Below are 9,533 nucleotides of genomic sequence, written 5' to 3'. Positions count from 1 at the left end.
GTGATGTTTTGGGGAGATAGAGTGCAAGTATTTTGCTCTTATGTTATTCCTTCTAAGGTTAGGGAGAGAACAATAATCATATCAATGCTATCAGTGAGGGATTGTAGATAAGAAAAGTCATATAGAGGGGACTGAGTGGGCAATTCCACTTTGCCAAAGAGCCACTCTGTGACCTCTTGGTTGTCATGAGTGACTTTGTCAAAGCCTCCTGGCCTGATGGCTCCCAGCACTCTAGGTAGACTGGAGCTCTGATCATTGTAAGAAGATGATGGTGATGATTGTGATCATGATGATTATGATCATGATCATGGTAAGCAAAGTATTTTACACATATTATCTCATTTAAGCTTTATAATACTCTTTGGTAGAGTCCTGATTCCAAATATGGCCTGATGGACAAAGTAAAATAAGACTATGACTTTCTTATTTTGGATGATTTATATACTTCTCTAGATACATTGCAATCCATTTTTAGACTATTGCTATACACTGCCGATTGATACTGATCTCAAAGTCCAATAAAACCCCAAGATCTTTTCCATATTAAGTACTTCTAGCCATTAAAAGATTAAAAATTAATATCCAATACTCTCAGTATTATACTTCATAAGATGTATTAATAACCACTTGAAGTAGAGGAAAAGTAAAAAAAAATCAGTAAAGAGCAGCTTTCTGGTCCACATCTGATCTGGTGGGGGAGAGGGGGAGGAGGAGGGAGAGTTACACAAACATCTTCAAAAAGTAAGGACATGAGGATGAAGAGAAAGGGATTCTGGGAGATGAAGTCCAGACTTTATAATGGCAGTAGAATATTTTGTCCATAACAAAAGATTCAACCTAATAAATATTCATCTGTCCTAAGTACAGCCCTGGATAACAATTAGCTGCTTTTCTCCTTTCTTAGTACTGCTCCACACCTGTGAGATTCCTCTAGATACCCTGTATATAGGATCCTTCCAATTGGCATGCATGATGTTTTAAATGTCATGGGAGAGCTGAAGGCTACTCAGTGTAGCTAATTTAGGATACTCAGAGTATTCAACCCAATAGGGTATGTACCTTTTGTCCAGCTACAGTGAAGAACGATCCTGGTTGTGGTGTTCTCTGTAGGATTCTAAAATGTCACAATAGCTTTTGTGCAGTTGTAAATAACTTCTCTTTCTAATAGAGTCCCCATTTCCCAGAAAAGTGCTTTTCCCACCCTAATGGCAATAGTCTGCTCACAATAGGATGCCCTTCTACCCCACAAAAAAGTATCATGCTCAGTGTAACTCAAATTCTATATTCACATTAGAAAAAAAAAAGAAAAAACATGGTTAGTAGTGCTTCCAATATTATTTTACTTTCCTCTCCACTTTCATTGGGAGCACAGGGAGTTTTAAATGCCTTGGGTAGCTTATTGATTTTTTTTCTGGTGTTGTGAAATTGACTAATTTCATTCATAAGATTCTTTTTGTAAAAAAGCTGAAACTACAACTTCTAAATGCTGCCTCAAGAAAACATTACTTTTGAAATGAAACATTAGAAAATGCATGATATAAAAATGGACTTTTAACAAAAAAACCACTGTCCTTTGAATTTATTTCTAATTAATAATTCTGTTCAGAGATGAGAAACTCAGATCTAGGTTACAATCTATATATTTACAAAGCCAGGACCTATAGTAGATGAAAGAGGGGAATTTAATATATAAATAAATTGCCATTTGGATAAGATGCTGCCACTTATTGATCAAAACTTTAGTTTACAAAATAAGCTCCCTGTATTGTACACATTACTCTTTACCTCTGAGTTGTGGTTTTTGTGTTGGAAATTATTCATGACTAAAAATATTTCTTTAATGTTTTATGAAACTATGATACTCTATTGGGTCATTGCCTCCTCAAGGAACAGGAAACATTATTTTCCTAATTATGAAAAACTTCTAGGGTTGGGATGAGTATTATTAGTCTTCCCAGGATCTGAGGAGACAAGACCCAAGATGGCAGGAGAATACATTTAAGCTAAAAAGCCAGATTGTGACCATAGTTATCAGCAGACCATAGAAATCCATGGGTCTAAGTTGAATATCACTAGAGTCATGAGAAAAAGGGATTCAGGGCCATAGTGTCTTTATTATATTGGGAAGCCAAAATTCAGGAATGCTATGGAGTTGGTTGAGTCAATTAGATTCCAGAGAACTTAAGACTTTTAAAATCACCTGTTTTGGCTCCCCATTGTCACTGTTACTAGTCACTGAGTAATGGGGTCCATACAGTCTATTACTGAATCAGGTAGCCCATATTCCGCCAAGTAATTATATACAATCCCTTCCCACTGTAAACCTTAAATTTTCTTAGACTTATAAATGTTGGAAATTTCACCATTGGGAAATTTCATACTTGAAAATTTTCCTACTGATAGTCTATTGGAATGTGAACCCCCTTGGCATGGGAGGGTCTTTCTCCTCCCTACTTAAGATTACTTTAGGACAGAAACCTTTTGCTGAACAATGGAAAGGGCTTTGACCTATGCTTAAGCATAGAACAGGAAGTTATTTGAGTCATGATTGATTTTAGAATTGATACAATAGAGATACTTGGAATGGCAGAACCAGGTCTTGGAACTTCCAATCTCCACCCTACTCAGGGTAATAGGATTTAGGAAGGGCTGCAGCAAAGGATCAAGATTTAATTATTTGAGAATATGACCTTCAACAGACATGTGCAAAGCCACAGACCTCTGGGCAGTCCTGGGATAAGCTAGAGCCACCATTGGCACAGGGAAGACATGGACAGTGATTGGTAGATGTGAGAACTGAGGGGAAGGAACTTGGATGGTTTCCTTAAAGAGAGCAGGGTCTGAGGACTAGGGAGGTTGGAGAGGTTTTGCTCTGAGAGGTTGTGCTCTGAGAAGCTTGCTCTGAAGGAGGCTGGAGGTGGAGGCCCCTGAGACTGTTTCTCCATTTTGGTCACGTGAGTGATAGGGACTGATCTCTTTTCTTTGCCTCAGCTATCTAAGGGCTTGGGCCTTTTGGCCCAGCCTAAACAGAGGGGGTATTTAAGCCCTATTCCCTTCTCTCCCCTTTCTCTCTCTCTCTCTCTCTCTCTCTCTCTCTCTCTCTCTCTCTCTCTCTCTCTCTCTCTCTCTCTAATACCTTTCTTCCTCCTGTTTGTAAATAAACTCCATAAAAGGTTGACTGCTGATTTGAGTTTTCATTAAGGAATTACATAGCTGAATTCCTTGGCAACCTTAAATTAATATATATCAGTCTTTAAAAGTGATTTCCTTGTCACAACACAGAATAACTTCTTGAATGGTTATTCTGTAACTGAAAGGGATGAATCTTAAACTTTCTACCAAGCAGTACATTGGGTATTAGTACCAAGATTTTCTCCTGAATCTCTTACCCCTATCAGTCTTCTAAATATTGTAGATATCTCCAACACATTTGTGAATTCACTATACTCTGAACAATGCATTCTTCCTAAATAGCTATAATTAGCAGTGATTGGCAGAGGATTAACAATATACCTCAGGATCTAGGAAATGCTATTTTGGCTAAAAGTGATGGAACACAAAATTGATATTGAGGAAGGAAGATAATGGTAGTCAATAGGCCAGTGACATAACATCCTTTTATTCACTTTTTAGGAAGGTCTAAGAGTGTAAAGCTTGTGGGATAATAACCATACCTTATCTCCAATAGTCAAAGGGTTCCTGGGGGTGCAATGATTGTCAGTTTCCTGTTTATAAGCCACTTTTGTAAGTTAACATAATCTGCCTGAGTAACTTTCAACTTTCCTAAGCAAGAATTGACTATAGGTAGGAACTTTTAATGCATGAGATACACACAAAGAACAATGTAAGTAGAAAAGAGAATTTGGTTAGAAGACCATAAAAATAAAAATGTTTTGCATAAACAAAACTAAGATTAAAAGAGCAACGACTAGGAAAAAACCTTTGCAATAAACTTCTTTGAAAAAAGGTCTTGGAGGCAAATGGGTGACTCAGTGGATTGAGAGTCAGGCCCAAAGATGGGAAGTCCTAGGTTCAAATCTGACCTCAGACACTTCCTAGCTGTGTGACCCTGGGCAAGTCACTTAACCCCCACTGCCTAGCCCTTACCATTCTTCTACCTTAGAACCAATACCCAGTATTGATTACAAGACAGAAGGTAAAGGTTGTTTTTTTTTTAAAGCTCTCATTTGAAAGATATATAAGGAATTGATAGAAATTTATGAGAAGTCATTCTCCAATTGATAAATGATAAATGATAAGGATATGAATAGACAAGCAAAGAAACCTAAGCTATCTCTAGCCTCAGGGAAAAATGCTGCAAATCACTAATTTTTTTTTTGCTTAAGTCAAACTGTAAAAAAACAAGTTTTATTCAGAATTTTAAAAAAGAACTAGAGAAGAATTTATTGTACTATAGAAATTTTATTTTTAAAAATAAGATATTAACAACCTTTTCTGTACTCAAACAAGGCTACATTAAAATTAGAAATGTTATAAGAAAACAAGCTATTCCCCAATTGACAAATGGTCAAAGAATATGAACAAGCAATTTTCAAAAAAAGAAATCAATGTCATCATTATTCATATGGAAAAAAGTTCTAAATCACTCTTGATTAGTGAAATACAAATAGAGCAATGCTGAGAGACCACCTCACACCTATCAGATTGGTCAGTATAAGAGTAAAGAAAAGCAATAAATGTTGGAGGGAATGTGACAAAATTGGGACACTAGTACATTGTTGGTGGAGTTGTGAACTGATCAAACCACTCTGAAGGGCAATTTGGAACTATGCCCAAAGGACTGTAAAAATGTGCATACCCTTTGAACTGGTAGGGAAGGACCTACTTATACACAAATATTTACAGTAGCTCTTTTTGTAGTAGCAAAGATTTGGAAATTGAAGGGATGTCCATTAACCGAGGAATGGCTGAACAAATGTTGGTATGTGTTGGTGATGGAATACTATTGTGCTATAAGAAATGATAAGCAAGATGGTTTCAGAAAAAGCTGGAAAGATTTGCTTGAACTGATGATGAGTGACATAAACAGAACCAGTTATTGTGTACAATAACAGTAATATCATATGATAAACTGTGAAAATTTGATTACTCTCAATAATACAATGATCTGGGAAAATCCTGAAAAATTTATGATGGGAAAATTTAAGGACTTAAAAAGAATTTTAGAAAAGTTAGTTATGGTAGAGTTTTGGTAATTACTGAATAGAATCTGAAAGAAATATGCCATTTTTCACTTGTGCATATCACCCTTATAAAAATGTACTATAAGGTCTCATACAGAAATATAAAGTATCAAAAATAATAAGCATAAATTTCTTAACCCCAAGAAATGAAATGTATATGCAATAAAGAGTCTTCGAAGAAAGGATTGAATTTTAATTGGAAATAAATATATTACAGAATCTGTAGATCTAAGAATAATTCATAAGAACAACAGAAATTTTTCATAAAATAATAACAATCCAACAAATCCCAAAGTTTTAGTATGCAGTGAAAGCAATCATTTTATCTCTAAAATTTTCATGTAAATATTTTCATCAGTAAGAGGAAGAAAAAATGATTGAATTGGGCATGAAACTTTTTTAAAACTTAGGAAAACAATAAATTTCAAGAACTAACTCGCAAAACATCAAATTAGAAATGATGAAAATCAAAGAAAATATTAAAAAATTTAAAAGCAAAAAACTCCATTGAGGTAAAAACAAAATTAAGAATTACTTTTTTAAAAGTAATAACAAAAAGTCAGCACCTAGTTAATTTTTTTAAAGGGAGAAGAAAAACAAATTATCTGTATCAACAATTGGAAATAATTTACAATTGAAGATAAAATTAAGGAAACTCTTAGAAATAATTCTGTCCAATTGTAGGCTAGGAATAATTGTATGAAATGAAAATATTTACAAAACTTTAATATATACAATTACATAATAAAAATTAGAAATTTTAAATAATTCAAATTCGGAAAAAGGAATTAAATGTACTATAAAACAATTCCTAAACAGAGAAAAAATGCAGGACCAAGTGGATTTACAAGTGAATTCTCTGAAGTTTAAAAAAAATAAATTCTAATATTACAACACTACTTGCAACAATAAGAAAACAGATTTTTCTACTGAACTCTATGATATATACTTTTAATACCTAAACTAAGGAAAGTCAAAGAAGAGGGGAAAATTTGACCAATATTCCTAACTATAATTGATATGAAAAATAAATAAAATTTTACAAAATGATAATTCTAGAATTCTATCAAGAAAATTACAGATTGTGCTGAATTTGTACCAGAAATCAATGTTGGCTTAATACAAGATAACGTATAAATATCATAAACCATTTCAATAACATGTGTGTGTTAAAAAGATTCTATCAATAGGTGCTAAAAGAAATGAAGCTCTTTACCAGATTTAATCATTCCTTCTGTTAAAAACACTAAAATAGGGGGCAGCTGGGTAGCTCAGTGGATTGAGAACCAGGCCTAGAGATGGGAGGTCCTAGGTTCAAATCTAGCCTTACCCACTTCCTAGCTGTGTGACCCTGGGCAAGTCACTTAACCCCTATTGCCTAGCCCTTACCACTCTTCTGCCTTGGAGCCAATACACAGTATTGACTCCAAGACGGAAGGTAAGGGTTTAAAAAAAAAAACACTAAAATGGATGTGAATGTCTTTCATTAACATTTCATGTAATATTTATATAAAACCAAAATATACATCGTATGTAAAAGAAGAAATCTTTAATAAGACCCAAGGTAAAAGAAGTCTCTTGCTTTTATTTGATAGAGTTCTAAAAATTATATTTATAGTAACAAACAAATAAAAGAAATTGAGAATATCATTATCAAATTGAGGCAATGAGGAAAGTAATATATTTTTCTAATGATATGATGCTCTAATTGGGCAACATAAGAAGTCAATTAAATATAAATGAAAATAACCAGAAAAATTATAGGACATAAGAAAATACTCATAATTTATCAGTATAGAGATAGAAATTCATATTAACAAAAACTATAGAATGTATAAAATCTTTTGAAGAAAACTATCAAGTCACACACATGAAATATATGAATAGAACTCCAAAGTATTCTTTATCAAGATAATTAAATGATTTGGAGAATATGAGTTGCTCATGCTTAGTCATTACCAATATAATTTTTTTAAGTCACTGCCTGAGCTTATTTATTTGTTCAGTATCACATCAGTCAAAATAGCAAAGGATTTCATCAAAGTAGAGAATGATCAATGATGTCATGCCTATGGTCAATGTCACTGCTGTGGCTAATGATGTCATTGTCTTGGTCAATGTCACTGCTATGACAATGCTATGTTCAATGATGTCGCTGCTATGTTACAGCTTTGATCAATGATGTCAGTGCTATATCACTGATGTGATCAATATTGTCAATGCTATGTCACTGTTATGGTCAATAATATCACTGCTATGGTCAATGATGATACTGCTAACCTCACTGCTATGGTCAATGATATCACTGTTATCGTCAATGATGTCATTTTTCTGATCAGTATCAATGATGTCACTGCCCTGATCAATGATGTTACTGTTATGGCCAAATGTCACTGAGATGCTCAATGTCACTGCTATGGTCAATGATGTTGTTGCTTTGATCAATGATATCACTGCTATTGTCAATGGCAGTGCTATGTTCAAAGATGTTACTGCTATGTTGCAGCTTTGGTCAAAGATGTCAGTGCTATGTCACAGCTATGGTTAATTATATCACTACTATGTCACTGCTATGTCACTTCTATGGTCAATGATGTTGCTGCTATGGCCATCATCACTACTTTGTCAATGATGTCATTTTTCTGGTCAGTGTCACTGGTATGCCCGATGATGTCACTTCTATAGACAATGTCACTGCTTTTGTCAATGGCTGCTATGGTCAACGTCATGGCTACAGTCAATGATATCACAGCTATGGTCAATGATGTTACTGCTTTGGTCAATGATATCACTTCTATGGTCAATGATGTCTCTGCTATGGTCAACATCACCAATATGGTCAATGATATCACTACTATGTCACTGCCATGTCACTTCTATGGTCAATGATGTCACTTCTATGGTCAACGTCACTGCTACAGTCAATGATATCGCTGCTATGGTCAATGATGTCGCTGCTATGGTCAGTGATGTCACTGCTATGGTCAATGATGTCACTGCTATGGTCAGTGATGCCACTGCTATGTCACTGCTATGGTCAACATCACTGCTATGGTCAATGATATCACTACTATGTCACTACTATGTCACTTCTATGGTCAATGATGTCACATCTATGGTCTGTGATGTCACTTATATGATCTTATGGTCAATGATATGTCCACTATGGTCAATGATATCACTACTATGTCACTGCTATGTCACTTCTATGGTCAATGATGTCGCTGCTATGGTCATCATCACTACTACGGTCAATGATGTCATTTTTCTGGTCAGTGTCACTGCTATATCACTGCTATGGTCAATGGTGTCACTTTTATGTTGCTACTTTTGTCAATGATGTCATTTTTCTGGTCAGTGTCACTGGTATGCCCGATGATGTCACTTCTATAGACAATGTCACTGCTTTTGTCAATGGCTGCTATGGTCAACATCACTGCTAAAGTCAATGATATCGCTACTATGTCACTGCTATGTCACTTCTATGGTCAATTATGTCACTTCTATGGTCAACATCACCAATATGGTCAATGATGTTACTGCTTTGGTCAATGATATCACTTCTATGGTCAATGATGTCTCTGCTATGGTCAACATCACCAATATGGTCAATGATATCACTACTATGTCACTGCCATGTCACTTCTATGGTCAATGATGTCACTTCTATGGTCAGTGATGTCACTTATATGGTCAATGATGTCCCTGCTATGGTCATCATCACTACTGGTCAGTGTCACTGCTATGTCACTGCTTTGGTCAATGATGTCATTTTTAGGTTGCTGCTTTGGTCAATTATGTCAGTGCTATGTCATCATCACTACTATGGTCAATGATATCGTTTTTCTGGTCAATGTTACTGCTATGTCACTTCTATGATCAATGATGTCACTGCTATGGCCAACATCACTTCTATGGTCAATGATGACATTTTTCTGGTCAGTGTCCCTGCTATGTCACTGCTATGGTCAATGATGTCACTTTTATGTTGCTGCTTTAGTCAATTATGTCAGTGCTATGTCACTGGTATGCCCGATGATGTCACTTCTATAGACAATGTCACTGCTATTGTCAATGGCTGTTATGGTTAACATCACTGCTACGGTCAATGATATCACTACTCTGTCACTGCTATGTCATTTCTGTGGTCAATGTTGTCACTTCTATGGTCAACGATATCACTGCTATGTCACTGCTATGTCACTTCTATGTTCAATAGTGTCACTAATATGGTCCACATCACTGCTACAGTCAAGGATATCAATATTATGTCACTGCTATGTCACTTCTATGGTCAATGATGTTGCTGCTATGTTCATCATCACTACT

The sequence above is a fragment of the Monodelphis domestica genome, chromosome 1, assembly GCF_027887165.1.
Source record: "Monodelphis domestica isolate mMonDom1 chromosome 1, mMonDom1.pri, whole genome shotgun sequence".
In the NCBI taxonomy this organism is placed as follows: domain Eukaryota; kingdom Metazoa; phylum Chordata; class Mammalia; order Didelphimorphia; family Didelphidae; genus Monodelphis; species Monodelphis domestica.
This window is presented reverse-complemented; position numbering follows the sequence as displayed.